Genomic DNA, 21,972 nt, shown 5'->3' with positions numbered 1-21,972 from the left:
CAGGGTCGTTCGGTATTACTCTCAGTGACTGAGTGTTTCACTCTGATTAAACTAAACTGGGACAGTTTCTGTCAGATATTAACTCCTGCACAGTCCCAGCAAACACTCCTACCCCCCCCGTCCCTCCGATGTTTCTGCAGGATTGCTTTGTGAAGACGGGCTCACGAAGTGAAATACACCCTGCACGGAATGATCCCAAATTGAGCATCTCAAAGGGGCAAGGCCCCCAGCTTTAAACATTCTCTGTCCTTGCCCCCCAGGCCCAGTTCCTTTGCTCAGATTCTGATAAAAGTAAATCGGGAAAAGTTCACTTTGATTTTTAAAGGCCGAATTATTGCAGAGAGCTGCGAATGCGGGGTTAAGCCCCGCCCCCGTGTCGATTTCCAGTGAGCAGAAGAGCGCATGCGCCCTCCCCTCTCCCAGCCCTGCCTGTGAGTGCCATTCACTCAGTGATTGGAAGAAGGTGGTTTAAACAACCGGGAATTGAGACACCGCGGCCCCGGGGTAAGGCAGCGAGCAGCAGCCTTCTTACAGCAGCACATCGCTTTGGGCAGATGGGCTCAGAGATCGGCACTGAGTCCGGGGGAAGTTCAGGCGGAGTCGGGGTCTGTGTGTAACAGGCGGAGTGGAGCAAGAACTGGTCTCAGTGCGTGGAGTGAGTGGGGGAAGGGAGAGGCCATTCTCGGGCTGTGTGTGGATAGCGTGTGTCCCGGGTAAGGGAGACAGAATGGGAAGGATCTGCTGTTTATAATCATTGCTGCTTTCTCCCTGCAAACCAGTAGTGAACGTTCCTGCTTTAGTTCCAGTCTCACTGTGTTTGTTGTCATTGGACAGCGAGCAGTGGAAGCAGAGCCGGACACTGAGGATTTATACAAAGAGCATCTATTGCAGGCACCGGGTGAGAAATGTGAAGGACATGTTTTAAACAGCGACTCTTTGTTTTTGTTTGAACGGTTAGTGCCCTGGGAGAGGGGAGCAGCAATCTGAGCTTTGGTAAAAGTCCGTGCTCCATCGGGTAGTCCCATTCCTGAAGCAGGGCAGGGGTTGGGTTGTGTCTGGATGTCAGTAAACTGCTGTAAATCTGCCCAACACACTTGGTGTGCAGAAGCTGAGTGCTGCAATACTGCAGTGGAGTCAGACACTGACACTGTTTGTATCGCTGGCTTCCCTTTGCGAATGTTCATAATAAATATTAATTGAACGATTACATTCATCACTTTAGTCTTTTCTACCTCTACTGTTCTTGAATGATCAGAGATACCTTCTCCTACAGACAAGGAATTGAAGGAACCGGAACAAATGTGAAGTTTCCTCCACCTGAGACATAAGGAACAGTGTAACCAGCTCCTTCTCACACACAGTAGGTACGGTACCTATCACAGTGTGCGGATACACAGACAGGTTATCCAAATTAAACATGTTTGTGGTGCTGAATGGCTTCCTCCTATTCCTGTGTAACAGGTCTGAGGGGGCTGATGTCCACCTCCTGTTCCAATTTAACAGACTGGAGATACTGAGTGGCCTTCTCCTGTTCCTAATGTAATAAACACGAGGGGCTTAATGGCCTCCTCCTGTTCATATGTAACAAACTCTAGGGGCAGAATGACTTCCCCCTGTACCTATGTATCAGGCTAGAATGCGTTGAATGGTCTCCTTTAATTCTTATGTAACAGGTTCCAGGGGCTGAATAGCCACTTCTATTCCTGTGTAACAGACTCTAGGGGCTGAATGGCCTCCTCCAGTTCCGATATAACAAGCTCGCAGGTCTGAATGTCCTCCTCCCGTTCCCATGAAACAGTCCCGCGGGGATGAATGCCCTTGTCCTATTCCTAATGTAACAGACCTGAGGGGCAGAATTGTGTCGTCCTATTGCTTTCTAACTCCAATTGCTGAATGGCCCTCTCCAGTTCTTAATGTAATAGGCTCGAGGAGCTGAATGGCCTTCTCCAGTTCCAAATGTAATAGGCTCAAGGAGCTGAATGACCCTCTCCAGTTCCAAATGTAATTGGCTCGAAGAGCTGAATGGCCCTCTCCAGTTCCAAATGTAATAGGCTCAAGGAGCTGAATGGCCCTCTCCAGTTCCAAATGTAATAGGCTCGAGGAGCTGAATGGCCTCCTCCTGTTCCGATATAACAGTCTCGAAGGGTTGAATGGCTTTCTCCTGCTCCCATGTCACAGGGCCAAAGGGCTGAATGGCCTGCTTGTGATCCTAATTTAACATGCTTGAGGGGCTGAATGTCCTCCTCCAGTTCCTATATAACATGCAGGAGGGGCTGAAAGGCCTCCTCCAATTCCACTGTAACAGACTCGAGGGACTGAATGGCTTCTTCCTGTTCCTTATGTAACAGGCTCAAAGGGATGATTTGCCTCCAAGTTCCATGTGCTGAAAGGCCTCCTCAAGTTCCCAGATCCAAGGACTGTTCTTCCCCGTTGTTTTGGAAATAGCATCGGGCAGTAAACAGGAGCTCAATGCTTCTTGCCCACCAGCTCTCTGATCGGGCTCCTCGCACTGATTATGTTTTCTCATCTCACTCAAACATCCCCAAATGTTGCTTTCTTTTCCATCACCTCTCGAGTTATTAGCCAAGTTTGCATCGAGCAAATCGTGATCTCACCAGTAACAGCACTTTGCCGACGGTTATCCACAAGGCTGCTTCTGACATTTTCTTCTGCGTTAATGTTAACCACCGTAAGTAACTGAAAAGCTTCATTTCTATAGCAACAACAAACACTTGCATTTATGACAGATATAGAATAAATCTCACATTCACTCACTGTACCCCTGACTGACAGATGCAGAATGAATCTCTCACTCACTCACTGTACCACAGACTGACAGATACAGAGTGAATCCCACACTCGCTCACTGTACCACAGACTGACAGATACAGAGTTAATCCCACACTCACTCACTGTACCACAGACTGACAGATACAGAGTGAATCCCACACTCACTCACTGTACCACAGACTGACAGATACAGAGTGAATCCCACACTCACTCACTGTACCACAGACTGACAGATACAGAGTGAATCCCACACTCACTCACTGTACCACTCACTGACAGATACAGAGTGAATCCCACACTCACTCACTGTACCACAGACTGATAGATACAGAATGAATACCACACTTACACACTGTACCACTGACAGTTATGGTTTATATAATGTACTAATAGCTAGTCTCTACTCCAAATATTTCTGAATCGCATTTGTCCAATATAATGAAAAACTTTTGTCTGTTGAGTTCATCTCTGATCTGTAAATTTCACAGATATAGGATAAAACACATTCTCACATACCAGAAACTGACAGATACAGAATAAAACCAACACACAGATACAAAAACTGACAGGTGCAGAATAAATTCCACACACACATACCAGAAACTGGCAGGTACAGAGGAAACACACACTCACACACCCCAGAATGAGAGATACAGAATGAATCCCACATTCACATTGCACAAACTGACATATAAAGGTAAAAATCCACACGCAGATACCAGAAACTGACACCCCACACTTCTGCCACAAACTGACAGGTACAGAAAAAAAACACAATGACATCTCAGAAACTGACAGGTACATATTCATTCCTACACTCACACAGCAGTAACAGAATAAAACCCACATTCACATAGCAGAAACTGACAGGTACAGAATGCAATCCACACTTAGATACCAGAAACTGACAGGTACAGATTAAAACCACAGTCACACATCAGAAAATGACAGGTCTCGATTAAACCCCATACTCCCATACCAGAATCTGACAGGTACAGAATAAAATCCATACTCCAATCTGAAAAACTGATGGATACTGGTCAATATCCACACTCACATACCAGAAGCTGACGATACAGGTTAAAGTACACACACTCATATCAGAAACTGACAGGTACATGATAAAACACACACAGACATAACCGAAACTGACCGATACAGATAAAGACCACACTCACCAGAAACTGATAGATATAGAATAAAACGCACACTCACACATATCAGAAACTGATAGGTACACAATAAAACCCACACTCACATATAAGAAATTGACAGGTAGACAATAAAACCCAAACTCACTTCTCAAAATTTGACAGGTACACAATAAATCCCAACTCACATAGCAGAGACTGACAGGTACAGAATAAATCTCACATTCACTTCACAACAACTGACAGGTACAGAATAAAACAAACACTCAGATACCAGAAACAAAGAGGTACAGTATAAATCCCACATTCACATCGCAGAAACGGACGGGTACAGTATGAAACCCACACCCATGTATCTGAGCAATAATATGCAAGTAAAACCCATACATGCCTGTCAGAAACTGACAGGGAAACACACGCCAGAGACTGACGGAATGAGTAAATAGTTTAGTCACTCGTACTCCAGTGTCAGGCTCACACAATCATTTTTTCAGTAATTCGGATGATAACTAATATGCTCGCAATGTGGCCCATTTAATTAGTGATAAAAGCAATTTGTGAAATAATCCCATTTTTTCTAATTTAATTTGTGACAAAAAGATGGTCTGAGCATGCGCTAAATACACGCTGCTCCTCCCCTCCCCACAGTGTTTAAACCGACGGGAAGGGCCCATGTGAGCTCCCCTCCCCCAATTCTGTCAGCGGCTGCCGTTTCCTCTGTGCTCGGCTGATGATCATTGAACACATCAGGGAGCGGAGAAATCCCGGGCCCGAGTAAGGGAGCAAACAGCAGCCTCCTTACAGCAGCTCATCGCATTGGGACTGTGTCCGCAGATGGGCTTTGAGTCGGGGTAAGTTCAGCGGCAGTCGGGGGCTTTCTGTAAGAGGCAGAGTGGAGCAGGAACTAGTTCTGGAACATGGAGTGAGTGGGGAAGGGGGAGCCCATTCTCGGGCTGTGTGTGTTCAGTGTAAGGTAACAGAGAAAGTAAATCACCTCGCTCTTTCAAATCATTGCTGCTTTCTTTCCCCAAATCAGTCGTGAATGTTCCTGATTCAGTTCCAATCTCAGTGTCTGTTGTTCTTGGACATTGAACAGTGTAAACACAGCCTGGATGTGAGGAGTTTCACAAAGTGCATCTACTGCAGACACCAAAAGAGGAATGTGATAGGAGACATTTCAAAAATGGGTTATTTTGTTTCGGTGCGTTGAATTCTCCAGAACCATGTTGCTGGTGATCGAGAGATACATTGTCGCCCCCTCAGATACATCAGCATTTGGTAACTATGACATTCTGTTAATGACACAGGCCCTCAGCTCGGTTTCAATAGACTGAGAACAATTGTTGTACAGCCCAGGTACCTGTGGTTATATTCCAGGAAGCGATTCAGAAATGTACAGGTAGTCCCATGGGAGTGGGAGATATAAACCTGGACTGTGCCAATCGGGTGGTCCCATTCATGGACCAGTGCTGGGTTTGGGTTGTGTCTGGATGCTGATAACTTTCTATAGAACCGTCCTATACACCTGGTGTGGTGAATCTGAGTGCCGCTGTACTGCAGTGAGATTGGACAATGACACTGTTTGTATCACAGATTCCTCTCTCCAGGTACTTTACTTTATTATACACAAACACATGAATTATAAATGTATTCTCTCCATTGCCTGTCCATATCATAACTAATAGTGTTCTCCTATTATTATTCTCAGAGCAAAATACTTCACCAAGCCAGAATAAATTTGATCTTTCCTCAACCCAGAACACAAGGAACAGTGCAGGCAGCTCCTTCTCACACACAGTAAGTACATTATCACTCTCAGAGCGCAGAGACACAGAACTGACCGCAATCATATTGCCACAGATAGCAGAAGCTGTCAGTCCCACAATGATCCAAATTCCCAGAGTTATGCTATGAATCCCACAGTCACTTGGAGCAGTACAATAATATGTTGTTCCAAAGTCCAATCATATTGCATTGAAAGGCAGATCCCTTACTCAGACACATGAACAGATAGACACTGACACGGTGTCAATCCACACTGGTGTCTGTACACTGACTCTCAAACCCAACAGCTATCATACAAGAGCAGAGAAACAGAGGTAATGGCCTGAACCAAACCTCCTCCTGAGACAGTCATCGATAATCGCAAACTATCATCCGCCTACAGCAGGTGGAGAAGGAACCAAATCCAACGGACACACAGAGCAAGAATAGCTCAGTACAAGAGACTGTCAATTACATAATTAATCCCACACTCTCGCACATCACCAGTCTAACAGATACATAATCAATACCACACTCACACACATCACCAGTCTAACAGATACATAATCAATCCCACACTCTCAAACAGTAACAGAAACTGACAGCTACAGAATTAATCCCACACTCTCAAACAGTACCAGAGACTGGGATTAACATAATGATTCATACGCTCAGACACATTGAATGACAGATTGAGAAAGAATCACAATCACCTCCAATACCTGAGATTGTCTGACTGATTGAGAGTGAAACCCACACTCTCCTACCAGGCCCTTACAGCTACAGACAAATACTCACATCACATACCAGGGACAGATAGTTAGAGAGTGAACTCTAGTCACACACCAGAAACTGAGAGGTACAGAAAAAAAACACTTCTGCATTCCAGAGACCGATAGATACAGAGTAATACCCACACTCGCATTCCAGAGACCGATAGATACAGAGTAATACCCACACTCGCATTCCAGAGACTGATAGATACAGAGTAATGCCCACACTCACATTCCAGAGACCGATAGATACAGAGTAATACCCACACTCATATTCCAGAGACTGATAGATACAGAGTAATACCCACACTCACATTCCAGAGACTGATAGATACAGAGTAATACTCACAATCACATTCCAGAGACTGATAGATACAGAGTAATACTCACATTCCAGAGACTGATAGATACAGAGTAATACCCACACTCTCATTCCAGAGACTGCTAATTACAGAGTAATACCAACACTCACATTCCAGAGACTGATAGATACAGAGTAATACCCACACTTACATTCCAGAGACCAATAGATCGAGTAATACGGACACTCACATTCCAGAGACTGACAAATACAAATTAAAAACCACACTCCCATAACAGAAACCTACAGGTACTGATTAAAACCCTTACTCAAATATCAGAAACAGATAGCTACAGAATGAAACGCACACTCACTTCCCAGAGAGTGAAAGATACAGACAAAAATACACATTCATGTTACCGAGATTAACACTTGCAGATAATACCCAAATCCATATACCAGAAACTGACAGATACAGAGAAAAATTCACACTCAAATCCCAGAGACTGACAGATAGAGTAAAACCCACTCTCACATACCATAGACTGACAAATACAGAGTAAAACACACACTCACATACCATAGACTGATGGATAAGAGTAAAACCACACTCACATACTATAGACTGATGGATACAGAGTAAAACCCACACTCACGTACCATAGACTGACAAATACAGAATAAAACCCACACTCACATACCAGAAACTGACAGGTACAGATTAAAGCCCACATTCACATCAGAAAAACTGAAAGGTACAGATGAAGCCCCATTCAAATACCAGAAACAGACAGGTACAGACAGAAGCACACATTACCTGAAACTGACCGAAAGTAAAACCCACACTCACCTACCAGAGATTGAAATTTACCGATACAATCCACACATATACCAGAGACTGACAAGTATAGTGTGAAATCCAAACTCACACTCTGAAAACTGTTATATACAGAGTAAAATTCACACTCACATACCATAGTCTGAGAGATAAAGTAATACCCACACACAAATATCAGAAACAGACACAGGTAAAACCCACACTCACATATCAGAAAATGACAAGGACTGTGTAAATCCAACACTCACATACCAGAGAATGAACGATACAGAATGAAACCCACACTCACTTACCAGTAATTGACAGGTACAGAGTGAAAACCTCCCTTCCATACCATAAACTTACAGGTATAAAGGAAAAGCCACATTCGCTAACCAGAGACTGACAGATACAGAATAAATACTACACTCACTGGTGGGCGTAGTCTATAGGCCCCCTAATAGTAACTAAACTGTTGGATGGAGTATAAATCAAGAAATAATGGAGGCTTGTAAAAAAAGGAACCGGAATAATCATGGGCAATTTTAATCTTCATATTGATTGAACAAATCAAATTGGCCAAGATAGCCTTGACGAAGAATTCAGAGAGTGTATCTGGGATAGTTTCCTTGACAGTACTTTGTGGAAACAACCAGGGAGCAAGCTATCTTAGATCTGGTACTATGTAATGAGAACATAAGAACATAAGAAATAGGAGCAGGAGTAGGCTACTTGGCCCCTCGAGCCTGCTCTGCCATTTAAGCACATGTCTGATCTGATCATGGACTTAGCTCCACTTCCCTGCCCGCACCTCATAACCCTTTATTCCCTTATCGCTCAAAAAATCGGTCTATCTCCGTCTTAAATATATTTAATGGCCCAGCCACCACAGCTCTCTGGGGCAGAGAATTCCACAGATTTACAACCACCTGAGAGAATAAATTCCTCCTCATCTCAGTTTTAAATGGGTGACCCCTAATTCTGAGACTATGTCCCCTAGTTCTAGTTTCCCCTATGAGTGGAAATATCCTCATTGCATCCACCTTGTCGAGCCCCCTCATAATTTATATGTTTCAATAAAACCACCTCACATTCTTCTGAACTCCAATGAGTATTGGCCCAACCTACTCAACCTCTCATCATAAGTCAACCCCGTCATCTCCGGAATCAACCGAGTGAATCTTATCTTATCCAGTGCAAGTATATCCTTTCTTAAATAATGAGACCAAAACTGCATGCAGTACTCCAGGTGTGGCCTCACCAATACCCTGTAAAGTTGTAGCAGGACTTGTCTGTTTTTATACTCTATCCCCTTGCAATAAAGGCCAACATTCCATTTGCCTTCCTGATGACTTGCTGTACCTGCATACTAACTTTTTGTGTTTCATGCACAAGGACCCCCAGGTCCTTCTGTACTGCAGCACTTTGCAATTTTTCTCCATTTAAATAATAATTTGCTTTTTTATTTTTTCTGCCAAAGCAGACAACCTCACACTTTCCCACATTATACTTGGGACGGACTCCACTTGGAATGTGCTGGGGTTAGAGTCCTGGTGAACCGAATAACTAGGGCTGCAGAGAGAGCTTTATTAATCAGTGGTGGGTAGGGTTCAGGTGAGCAGAAACCTAAAAGCTCAAAGAACAAGGTGAAGGCAATAGAGCAGGGTAGCATTGGGGGAAACAAAAATGTAACAGGAAGGGACAGAATCTATAAACATAAGTGTGTATCAGAAGCTGGGGCCATAGCAGGAGAAAAACCATGCTAACTCTGCTTGACTGAATTATGCTTTTCCAAATGTCCTGCGACAAATGTTAGGCTAACTGGTCTTGTAACACTGTTGTGAAGTGCCTTGGGACATTGTACTACGTTAAAGGTGCTATATAAATAAAAGTTATTATTAAAGGAAAGCTGCAGGTTTATGCGTCGCCACCGAGATTCATCGAGATGTAGAGCGCATGCGTGGCCATCTTTGCAAAAGAGCAAAGTATGGGCGGGCTACAGGGTCCCAGTGAACCCAGCCAGAGTCAGCACCTTCAGGGGAGGAGATGGAGAGGAACCAGTGGGTGTAGAACTGAACCCAGCCAGAGTCAGCACCTTCAGGGGAGGGGAACCAGTGGGTGTAGAACTGAACCCAGCCAGAGTCAGCACCTTCAGGGGAGGAGAGGGAGGGGAACCAGTGAGTGTAGAACTGAACCCAGCCAGAGTTAGCACTTTCAGGGGAGGGGAACCAGTGAGTGTGGGACTGAACCCAGACAGAGTTGGTGGTGAAAACTGGGAGTGGAGGATACGCTGTCTTCAGACGTGCAATGTGTTTGAATTTCAGCACAGGGAGGACGGAGAGTGCATAGGACAGTGATTTACAGCTTTAGAGGAAGAATAAGGGGTAAGCCATTTAGGACTGAGATGAGGAGAAACTTCTTCACTCAGAGAGTTGTTAACCTGTGGAATTCTCTACTGCAGAGAGTTGTTGATGCCAGTTCATTAGATATATTCAAGAGGGAGTTAGATATGGCTCTTAAGGCTAAAGGGATCAAGGGGTATGGAGAGAAAGCAGGAAAGGGGTACTGAGGTGAATGATCAGCCATGATCTTATTGAATAGTGGTGCAGGCTCGAAGGGCCGAATGGCCTACTCCTGCACCTATTTTCTATCTTTCTATGTAACAAGAGAGGAAAAAATGTTCCATGGAATCTAGACTCGAAGAGCTCAACGTCCTCCTGGATGTACTTTCTCCACCTCGGGCGGTCTGCCGCCAGGGTCTCCCAGGTGTCAGTGGTGATGTCGCACTTTAACAACGAGGCTTTGAGGGTGTCCTTATAATGTTTCCGCTGTCCTCCTTTGGCTCGTTTACCATGGAGGAGCTCCGCATAAAGCATTTGCTTAGGGAGTCTCATATCTGGCATGTGTACTATGTGGCCTGCCCAGCGAAGCTGATCGAGTGTGGTCAGTGCTTCAATACTGGGGATGTTAGCTGGTCGAGGACATCGCTGTTGGAGCGCCTGTCCTCCCAGGGGATTTGCAGGACCTTGTGGAGACATCTATACTTCACTCTTTAAAGGGATTTCTTCAAGTACTGAAAGCTGCAACAAATTGAGCTAAACTTTGTTAAACAATTGATAAAATTAATGGAATCTGCAGGTTGGCTTTGAATTTCTCTGGGATGGCGCTGGACATGATGTGCCTTGAAATACCTCCTGTGTCCAGTAGATGACGCTGTCCCTCCAATTAACTCCGACTGAGAGGAGCGTGACTGCCCCCTCGAGCAGGAGGAACGAGAGCAGCTCAGGGTCAGACACTGCACCCCACAGGGACATCACACACTGCCCCCCTCCCTGGGGCAGCTCAGGGTCAGACACTGAACATACTGCACCCCACAGGGTACATCACTCACTGCCTCCCTCACTGGGGCAGCTCAGGGTCAGACACTGAACACACTGCACCCCACAGGGACATCACTCACTGCCCCCCTCCCTGGGGCAGCTCAGGGTCAGACACTGAACACACTGCACCCCACAGGGACATCACTCACTGCCCCCCTCCCTGGGGCAGATCAGAGTCAGACCTTGGAGTGGGAAAGGGAGGATGCAGTTGTCGTGGACCATGTAGGGACCAACGACATAGGTAGGACTAGGTTCTGCTGAAAGAGATGGAGGAGTTGGGGTCCAAATGAAAAAGCTGAACCTCAAAGGTAATAATCTCTGGATTGTTACTTGAACCCCACACTAATTGTTACAGGGATAAGCAGATTAGAACAGTAAATGCATGGTTCAAAGAGTGGTGTGGGAGGCAGGGGTTTTTCTTTACAGACACTGGCACCAGCACTGGGCAAAGAGGGAGCTGTTCCCTTGCCATGGGTTCCACTTGAGCTGGGCAGGAACCAGTGTCCTGGTGAATCGAATAACTAAGGCAGTAAACAGGGCTTTAAACTATTGAAGGCTGGGTGGGGAGATCCAGGAAAGTACAGCACGGTTTAGATAGAGAGAAAAAGCAACAAGAGACATGTCAAGGCTCTGAAGCTGAGTTTTGGATAACAATAAGCAGAGTGGGTCAGGAAGAGACAGAGAGAGTAACAAAGGTAATAAGGCATTACGGACTAAGGAGACATCAAGGAAAAATAGAAGAAAGTCAAGCTAAAGGCACTATATCTTAATGGACAAAGAATTCTCAACAGAATAGCTGAATTAGATAGAAATTAATAGGTTTGATCTAATAGCCATTACGGAGACGTGGTTGCAAAGTGACCACGGTTGGGAACTAAATATTTCAGGATACATAACTTTTAGAAGAGATGGCAAAATAGAACAGGAGAAGAGGAAGCCCTGATAATAAAGGATGGGATAGAGACAGTCGAGGGAAATGATCTTAGCTCGGGAAATCAAGAAGTAGAATCAGTTTGGGTGGAGCTAAGAAACAGCAAGGGGCAGAAAACATTGGTAGGAGTTGTTTATAGGCCCCCAAACCGTAGTGGTAATGTAAGGCACAGTATAAATCAGGAAATTAGAGGTGCATGTAACAAAGGTAATACAATAATCATGGGGGACTTTAATCTGCATATAGACTGGGGAAACCAAATTTGCAGTAATAGTGTGGAGGACGAATTCATGGAAAGTATCCAAGATGGTTTTCTAGATCAGTATGTTGAGGAACCAACTAGAGAACAGGTTATTTTAGATGTAGTATTGTGCAATAAGAAAGGGTTAATTAATAACGTTATAGTAAAGGGGCCCTTAGGGAAGAGTGACTATAATATGATAGAATTTTACATTAAGTTTGAAAGTGATTTAGTTAAATCTGAAACTTGGGTCTTAAATCTAAACAAAGGAAACTATGTAGGTATGAGGGGAGAGTTGGTTAAGGTAGATTGGGAAACTACATTAAAAGGTATGATGGTAGAAAAGCAATGGCTATCACTTGAAGAATTAATACATAATTTACAACAAACACACATTCCTTTTTGGCACAAAAATCCCACAGGAATAGTGGTCCAACCGTGGCCAACAAGAGAAGTTAAAGATAGTATTAGATGACAGAAAGATGCTTAGAATGTTGCCAAAAAGAGCAGTAAGCCTGAGGATTGAGAAGATTTTGGAATTCAGAAAGGAGGACCAGGAAATTGATAAAGAAAGGGAAAATAGAATATGAAAGTAAACTAGTGAGAGACAAAATAACAGACTGCAAATGCTTCGAGAGGTATGTAAAAAGGAAAAGTTTAGTAAAAGTAAATGTGTTTCCCCTACAGGAGACAGGAGAAATTATAATGGGAACAAGGAAATGGCAGAGAAATTAAACGCATATTTTGTGTCTGTCTTCATGGAAAGTGGTGCAAAAAACTTGCTGGATCTACTGGAGAACCCAGGGTCTAGCGAGAATGAGGAACTGAAAGAAATTAATATTCATCAAAAAATGGTACTGGAGAAATTAATGGGACTGGAAGCCGATAAATCCCCTGGACCTGATAGCCTATATCCTAGGGTATTGAAAAGGGTAGCTATAGAACTAGTGGATGCATTGGTTGTCATCTTCCAAAATTCCATAGAGTCGAGAATGGTTCCTGTGGTTTGGAAGATAGCAAATGTAACTGAGCTATTTAAGAAAGGAGGGAAGAGAGAAAGCGGGGAACTACAGAGCAGTTAACCTGACATCAGTAGTAGGGAAAAGCTCGATTCTATGATTAACAACATGGTAACATGCACTTAGAGAATAATAAGATTGGGCAGAGTCAACAATTCGGTCGGCTGCAGCGATCTTCCAGAGAAACATGGAGAGCCTACTCAAGTCGGTACCAAGCACGGTGGTTTTTCAGGACGAAATATTGGTCACGGGTCGGGACACCGTCGAGCACCTACAAAACCTGGAGGAGGTCCTCCAGCAACTGGATCGCGTAGGGCTGCAGCTGAAGAGGTCAAAATGCATCTTCATGGCAACAGAAGTGCAGTTTTTGGGGAGAAAGATCGCGGCGGATGGCATTCGGCCCACATACGCCAAGACAGAGGCTATCAGAACATCACGGAGCTGCAGTCATTCCTGGGGCTCCTCAACTATTTTGGTAACTTCCTACCGGTGTTAAGCATCCTCTTAGACCCTCTACATGTGTTATTGCATAAAGGTGAGAATTGGGTATGGGGAAAAAAACAAGTAATTGCTTTTGAGAAAGCCAGAAACATTTTATGCTCCAACAAGCTGCTTGTACTGTATAACCCGTGTAAAAGACTTGTGCTAGCATGTGATGGGTCATCATACGGAGTCGGGTGTGTATTACAACAAGCTAACATTGCGGGCAAATTGCAACCAGTTGCGTATGCCTCCAGGAGCTTGTCTAAGGCCGAGAGGGCCTACAGCATGATTGAGAAAGAGGTATTAGCGTGTGTGTTCGAGGTAAAGAAAATGCATCAGTGGCTGTTTGGCCTCAAATTTGAGCTGGAAACCAATCACAAGCCCCTCATATCCCTGTTCGCTGAAAACAAGAAGATAAATACTAATGCCTCAGCCCATATACAAAGGTGGGCACTCACGCTATCAGCATATAACTATACCATCCGCCACAGGCTAGGCATCGAGAACTGTGCAGATGCTCTCGGTTGGCTACCATTGTCCACCACGGGGGTGAAAATGGCGCAACCTGCAAACTTGTTGATGGTGGCACAGCCCGCAGACTTGTTGATGGTCATGGAAGTGTTTGAAAATGATGAATCACCTGTCACGGCCCGCCAGATTAGGACTTGGACCAGCCAAGATCCTCTGCTGTCCCTAGTAAAAAAAAAACTGTGTACTGCATGGGAGCTGGGCCAGCATCCCCATATTAATGCAAGAGCTAATCAAGCCATTCCAGCAATGAAAGGACAAGCTGCCCATTCAGGCAGACTGCCTGTTGTGGGGTAACCGCGAAGTGCTACCCAAAAAGGGCAGGGAGACGTTCATCTCGGATCTCCACAGCACACACCCGGATATAGTAATAATGAAAGCGATAGCCAGATCCCACGTGTGGTGGCCTGGTATCGACTCTGACTTAGAGAACTGTGTACGGCAATGCCGCATGTGTGCTCAGTTGAACAACGTGCCAAGAGAGGCAACACTAAGTTTGTGGTCCTGACCCTCCAGGCCATGGTCGAGGATCCATGTCGACTATGCGGGCCCGTTTCTCGGTAAAACGTTCCTGGTGGTGGTGGATGCTTTTTAAAATGGATTGAATGTGAAATAATGTCGGGAAGCACTGCCACCGCCACCACTGAAAGCCTGAGGGCCATGTTTGCCATTCACAGCCTGCCTGACATACTGGTCAGTTACAATGGGCCATGTTTCACCAGTGCCGAATTTAAAGAATTCATGACCTGCAATGGGATCAAACATGTCACCTCGGCCCTGTTTAAACCAGCCTCCAGTGGGCAGGCAGAGCGGGCAGTACAAACAATCAAACAGAGCCTTAAACGAGTCACAGAAGGCTCACTCCAAACCCGCCTGTCCCAAGTACTGCTCAGCTACCGCACGAGACCCCACTCGCTCACGGGGGTGCCCCCGGCTGAGCTACTCATGAAAAGGATACTTAAAACCAGACTCTCGCTGGTTCACCCCAACCTGCATGATCAGGTAGAGAGCAGGCGGCAGCAACAAAATATAAACGATGGTCACGCCATTGTGTCACGGGAAATTGATCTGAATGACCCTGTGTATGTGCTAAACTATGGACATGGTCCCAAGTGGATCGCGGGCACAGTGATAGCCAAAGAAGGGAGCAGGGTGTTTGTAGTCAACTTAGACAATGGATAAATTTGCAGAAAGCACTTGGACCAAACGAGGCTGCGGTTCACAGACTGCTCTGAACAGCCCACAGCAGGCACCACCTTTTTCGAGCCCACAACACACACCCAAAGGATCAACGACACCACCCCGGACCAGGAAATTGGATCCATCATGCCCAACAGCCCAGCAAGGCCAGGCTCACCCAGCAGCCCTGCAGGGCCAACAACACGCCAGCCCAGCGAGGGCACAGCCAACACACCAGAACAGACATTTGTACCGAGGCGGTCCACCAGGGAAAGAAAGGCTCCTGACCGCCTCACCTTGTAAATAGTTTTCACTTTGACCTTGGGGAGGAATGATGTTGTGTATCTGTAAAGCATGCACTCCCATGTTCCGCCACCAGGGAGTGCATCCCCTGAAATCCCAAGGGATCCCAGCATCCCTTGGGAGCACTGTATATAAGCCGGCCCCTAAGGCCTGTTCCTCACTCTGGAGTGTCTTAATAAAGACTGAGGTCACTGTTACTTTAATCTCCCTATGTGCAGTCTCATCTATGTTAGGAAATGTTTAAGTGCACATCGAAGTATTTTTTAAATGTGGTGAGTGTTCCTGCCTCTACCACCCTTTCAGGCAGTGAGTTCCAGAGCCCCACCACCCTCTGGGCAAATCAATTTCCCCTCATATTTCCTCTAAAGCTCATACCAATTACTTTAAATCTATGTCCCCTGGTTGTTGACCACCTCTGCCAAGGGAAACATGTCCTTCCTATCCACTCTATCCAGGCTCCAGATAATTTTATAACCCTCAATCAGGTCTCCACTCAGCCTCCTCTGTTCCAAAGAAAACAGACCTAGCACCTCCAATATTTCCTCATAGCCAAAATTTTCCAGTCCAGGCAACATTCTTGTAAATCTTCTCCACACCCTTTCCAGTGCACTCACATCTTTCCTGTAATATGGTGACAAGAACTACACGCAGTACTCCAGCTGCAGCCTAACCAGTGTTTTGTACAGTTCAAGCATACCTCCCTTTTTTTTTTAATTCGTAGCCAATTGTTCCAATTCTTTGTCAAATCACAAACGTCAGAGGTCACCTTGCACACATCAAGGATCACTCTGCGCCAATGCTCTTAGCCAAAAGGCCTAGAGCCACTGCACCGTTCCTGGAAGTACTGCAATACCAGGTTCGTGCCATGGAGGTGGATGGGTCAAGCCACCCCACCCACCTCCTATTTCCAAAAAAAGCAAGCATATACCTTCCTGATCCAGGGAGAACCACCTTGGGGTTATGGTGGTTACTCTCCTGTCAGGTCAGTTACGCATGATCTTAGCCAAAAGGCCGAGAAGCGATCCTCCCTGCTCTTGTATTCAATGCCACGACTTATAAAGGTAAGTATTCCATATGCCTTCTTAACCACCATATCTACCTGGCCTGCTACCTTCAGGTATCTGTGGTCCTGCACTCTAAGGTCCCTTTGTTCCTCTACACTTTTGAGTGTCGTGCCATTTAATGTATATTCCCTTGCCTTGTTAGACCTCCCCAAATGCATTACCTCACACTTATCCTGATTGAATTCCATTTAACACTGTTCTTCCCACCTGACCAGTACATTGATATCTTCCGGCAGTCTGCAGCTTTCTTCTTCATTATCAGCCACACAGCCTATTTTAGTGTCATCTGCAAACTTCTTAATCATACCCCCAACATTTAAGTCTAAGTCATTGATATATATTGTTCAGAACATGACAAATGGAATATAATGTTATCCACTTTGGTAGGAAACACAGAACAACAGAGTATTTTTAAATGGTGGGAGATTGGGAAATGTTGGTGTTCAGAGGGACCTGGGTGCCCCTTGTACATGAATAACTGAAAGTTAACACCCAAGTACAGCAAGCAATTAATAAAGCAAATGGTGTGTTGGCCTTTATTACTAGAGGATTTGAGTATAAGGGTAAAGATGTTTTACTGTAATTATATAGGGCCCTGGTGAGACTGGACCTGGAGTATTGTGTACAGTTTTGGTCTCCTTATTTAAGGAAGGATATACTTGCCATAGAGGGAGTGCAACAGAGGTTCACCAAACTGATGCTCTGAAAATGGGGATCGTCCGATCACGAGAGATTGAGTGGATTAGGCCTATATTATCTAGAGTTCAGAAGTATGAGAGGTGATTTCATTGAAACATACAAAATTCTTACAGGGTTTGACAGGGTAAACAACATACAAAATGAACTTACAGTCCGCAAGTGTGACCGAGCTTCCAGTCGCCTGTCACTTTAATTCTCCACTCCACTCCCACTCTGACCTCTCCATCCTTCGTCTCCAACAAAGCTCAACGCAAGCTTGAGGAACAGCACCTCATCTTTCATTTAGGCACTTTACAGCCCTCTGGACTTAACATCGAGTTCAACAATTTCACAGTGTAACCGCTGCCAATTTTTGGCTCCCTCCCACCTCCCCCCACCCCACCCCCCACCCAGCCAGAGCCTGTTTTGTTTCCTTTCTCCTTGTCGCTGATTGGATTTTTTGAGGAGGTAACCAAGAGGGTTGATGAGGGTAGTGCATACGATGTAGTACATATGGACTTTAGCAAGGCATTTAATAAGGTCCCACATGGTATACATGGTCATGAAGGTTAAAGCCCTTGGGATCCAGGGCAAAAAAGCAAGTTGGATCCAAAATTGGCCGCGCCGGCCGACAAAGAGCCGCGGGGCAGCAGCCCTAAAGGTTACATATAAACCTATGAACAATGACAGAAAGGCAAAGAGTACCCATCCCAATCAGTACACCTCACACAACTGCGCTATCTCTTATACTGAAACATTCCAAACTCCACCCCCGATGCCATGTGATCTCCTGGGAGAGGCGAAAACCAGATAAAAATCCAGGCCAATTTAGGGAGAAAAAATGAGAAAATTCCTCTCCGACCCATCCAGGCAATCGAAACTAGTCCAGATCATCACCCTGGCAGTATTCTATTCCCTGCAGTACTTACCATTATATCTGCACCATCCAACAAAAGGTCATCCAGTCTAATCCCAATTACCAGCTCTAGGTCCGTAATCCTGCAGGTTACTGCACTTTAAGTGCCTATCCAACCATCTCTTAAAAGTGGTGAGGGTTTGTGCATCCACCATTCTTCCAGGCAACGAGTTCCAGATCCCCACAACCCTCTGCGTAAAGAAGCCCTCTCTCAAATCCCTCTAAAGCTTCCACCAACCACCTTAAAACTTTACCCTCTCGTTATAGACTCCTCCACCAATGGAAATAGGCCCTTACTATCCACTATGTCCAGGCCTCTCAATATTTTGTACACCTCAATGAGGTCTGCTCTCAATCTCCTCTGTTCTAATGAGAACAAACCAACCCAGCCTATCCAATCTGTCCTTATAACTAAGATTCTCCATTCTAGGCAGCATCCTAGTAAATCTCCTCTGCTCCCTCTCTAGTGCAATCACATCCTTCCTATAATACGGCAACCAGAACTGCACGCAGTACTCCAGCTGTGGCCTAATCAAAGTATTATACAATTTAAACATAACCTCCCTGCTCTTATATTCTGTGCCTCGACCAATAAAGGCAAGTATTCCATATGCCTTCTTAACCACCTTATCCGCCTGACCTACTTTCAGGGATCTGTGGACAAGCACTCCAAGGTCCTTTTGTTCATCTACACTATTAAGTGGCCTACCACTTAATGTTGATACCCTTTCTTTATTAGCCCTCCAAAAGTACATCACCTCACACTTCTCTAAATTAAATTCCATTTGCCACTGCTCTGCCCACCTGACCAGTAGATTGATATCCTCCTGCAGCCCATGACTTTCCTCTTCATTATAACCACACAGCCAATTTTAGTGTTGTCCGCAAACTTCTTAATCATACTCCCTATATTCAAATCTAAATCGTTGATATATAAAGCACAAAAAGCAAGGGACCCAGTACTGAGCCTTGCGAAACCCCACTGGAAACATCCTTCCAGTCACAAAAACATCCATCAATCATTACCCTTTGCCACTGGACCAAGACCTAGCTCTGTCAAGCCCGTGTGGTGGCTGGTGTGCAACGTTCAGCACACGTTAATCCACACACAGGCATCCTCCACCCCCTCAATTGGAGTTCAGGACTGGAACATCGGGTCCTTCATTGAAACATCTGTGACCTCGTGTGGAAGCAAGTCATCCTGGTTCAAGGGACCGCCTATGATGATGATGAAAGGAAAGCTCCGGGTCTGTATGGTGCCATTGTAACACATCGAGACGTACCGCGCATGCGCGTCCATCTGTGCGCAAAAAAAATGTCTTCCCCGCCCGCGCATGCTCAAACAGTGAGGGAGATCCGGGCTCAGCCCCGCCCATTGGGAGCTGCAAGCTCCGCCTCTCACACACTCCGATTGGTTGGAGGACCAACCGCCCGCTCGGTCCTCCAGTCCCACCCCCGCTCTTCCCATTGGTTGGGAGCTGCCGTCAATCACCCGGGCAGTGTGAGCTGAGCATGTGCGGGCTGCGGGAGGTGGAGTGGCGACAGCGGGTGAGAGATGGGCGGAGGGAGGGAGCAGGTTAATAAACTCCACGGGCTTCACATACACTGAGTGTGGGCTCAGGCCCGAGAGACAACACTCTGCATTATCCGCTTCACACACACCCGGTGCTGGCCTCAGGCCCCGAACAAGAACCTGCGGCTCCGGCCTTTCCCCGAGCGGGGTCCCCGGCAGTTGCGGGGCTTTCTCCCGGTGACAGGCCCCAGGGGGGCAGCAGGGCGCATGCGCGGCCTTTCCCTGGGCCAGGAACCAGGAGGAGAGAATGTTGAGAGTCTATCCTGGACTCACAGTCAGGGCTTTTGTAAACTGCTGTTCCAGGCTGGGGTTTAACATTCTGCATAAATAGCTGATTGGCTTATCGGGCCGCAGTGTTTGTTTCAGAACCGCTGTCTGATCTATCCCCTTAATCAAGGGCTGGTTAGGGATTAAAAAGGAGATATTCGTGTGGAGGCAGAGGGCATGGTTGAGGTTTTAAATGAGTACATTGCTTCTGTCTTCACTACAGAAGAGGATCCTGCCAATGTAGCAGTAAACAAGATAATATCGATATTACTTGGGATAAAAATTATCAGATTGTGGGTGTAGGGGATGGATTGGTCCTGTGGGTGGGTTTAGAAGCTTTATAAACACCTGGTGTGGGCCTGAGGTGCCAAATAAGAGCCCACAGGCCCCGTGTTTACCTCCCGGTGAGGGGTCCTGTCAGTGACCGCCCGGGAGAGCGGGCTCACAGGCCGCCAGCTTGGACAGGGCGGGGCTCACTGCGACTGCGCAGTACTTTGGGCAGGAACAACGAGTGGGCGGGGCTTCAGGGTCTCTGTCACTTTGATTGGACGACATGTTTCTCCCCATATTAGTGGCCCCTGAAAGGAAGCCTTGTTCTGATTCTTGTCTGGTGACCCTGGGGTAACACAGTATCACCCTATTGGTCTATCAAAATAAGCCCAGTGTCCAGGAGAGAAAATCATCAGTTCATTGCTTTTATTCTCATTCTGCACACAGGAGCTGTAGAGCTGAATCCAGCCAGAGTAGAGCGAGGGAGAAAACTGGGAGCGGAGGATAAAATGATGGAGATGGTGCGATGGGTTTGGAGTTTAGCACAGGGAGGAGGGAGAGTGTGTGGGATTGGGATTTACAGCTTTGGGGAACAAGAGAGTAAAAAATGTTCTGTAGAAACTAAAATTGTCTGTTCTGAATTTCTATTAATAATTACAGTGATGTATTTTGTAAACTCCCTTTACAGAGAATCAGAACGGGATGATTTGCAAACGAGAAACACAAACAAAACATCACCTCATGTTCTGACCGAGTCACTCGATTCATCAAGACCTGACTATCATCAGACTTTGCATGTGGAAGAATAAATGTTTGTCTGTGGGAAAAGATTTCAAAGATCAGTGTGACTGGAAAAGCACCGAGACACACACACCCGAGTGCACTGACTGTGGAAGGAGCTTTTACCAGTTACACAGCCTGAAAAACAGCGCACCATTTACAGCGGGAGAAACTGTACACGTATTGTGTGTGTGGACGAGGCTTCAACTGATCGTTCAACCTGAGATACAAGGACACCCGCACCACGGAGAAACCGTGGAAATGTGGGGACTGTGGGAATGGATTCAATTAACTATCCCGCTGAAAACTAGGGAGAGGCTGTTCAACTGCCCCTTATGTTGAATGTGATTCAATTGTCTAGCATGCTGACATGCCAGCGAGCTCGCAATAAAGACCATTCACCTGCTCCGTGTGTGGGAAGAGATTCACTTGTTCATCCCAACTCACTACAGACCAACTTGATCACACTGATGAGAGACCTTTTAAATGTTCTGAATGTGGGAACTCCACTTTCCTGCCTGCTCCCCATAACCCTCGATTCCCCTATCGTTCAAAAATATGTCTATCTCAATCTTAAATATATTCAATGACCCAGCCTCCACATCTCTGGAATGAACAATTCATGAGGCTGTTTTGTGACTTGTCTGCGTGAGGTTTAAAAAAAATGAAATTAAAATCGATGCATCTAGTAACACGGTGTTGTCAATTGTGGTTTCTAACCTTAATCACTAACTCGTAAACCGAACATCGTATTGACTATCCAC

General features: G+C 45.7%; 1 long non-coding RNA gene and 1 pseudogene across 1 annotated transcript; one reads left to right on the top strand and one right to left on the bottom strand.

The window, feature by feature from the left end:
- Nucleotides 1-16,479: 16,479 nt before the first annotated feature.
- LOC139253757 (U2 spliceosomal RNA) lies at nucleotides 16,480-16,683 on the bottom strand (annotated as a pseudogene).
- Nucleotides 16,684-19,800: 3,117 nt separating this feature from the next.
- On the top strand, nucleotides 19,801-21,614 carry LOC139253744 (uncharacterized). Its single transcript, XR_011591970.1, has 2 exons — nucleotides 19,801-19,866; nucleotides 21,117-21,614. It is a non-coding gene; the product is annotated as an uncharacterized lncRNA (long non-coding RNA).
- The last annotated feature ends 358 nt before the right edge of the window (nucleotides 21,615-21,972 follow it).

This window comes from Pristiophorus japonicus, unplaced genomic scaffold (genome assembly GCF_044704955.1).
Source record: "Pristiophorus japonicus isolate sPriJap1 unplaced genomic scaffold, sPriJap1.hap1 HAP1_SCAFFOLD_510, whole genome shotgun sequence".
NCBI lineage: Eukaryota > Metazoa > Chordata > Chondrichthyes > Pristiophoridae > Pristiophorus > Pristiophorus japonicus.
The sequence above is the reverse complement of the archived record's forward strand: the minus strand, read 5'-3'. Positions and strand labels throughout refer to the sequence as shown.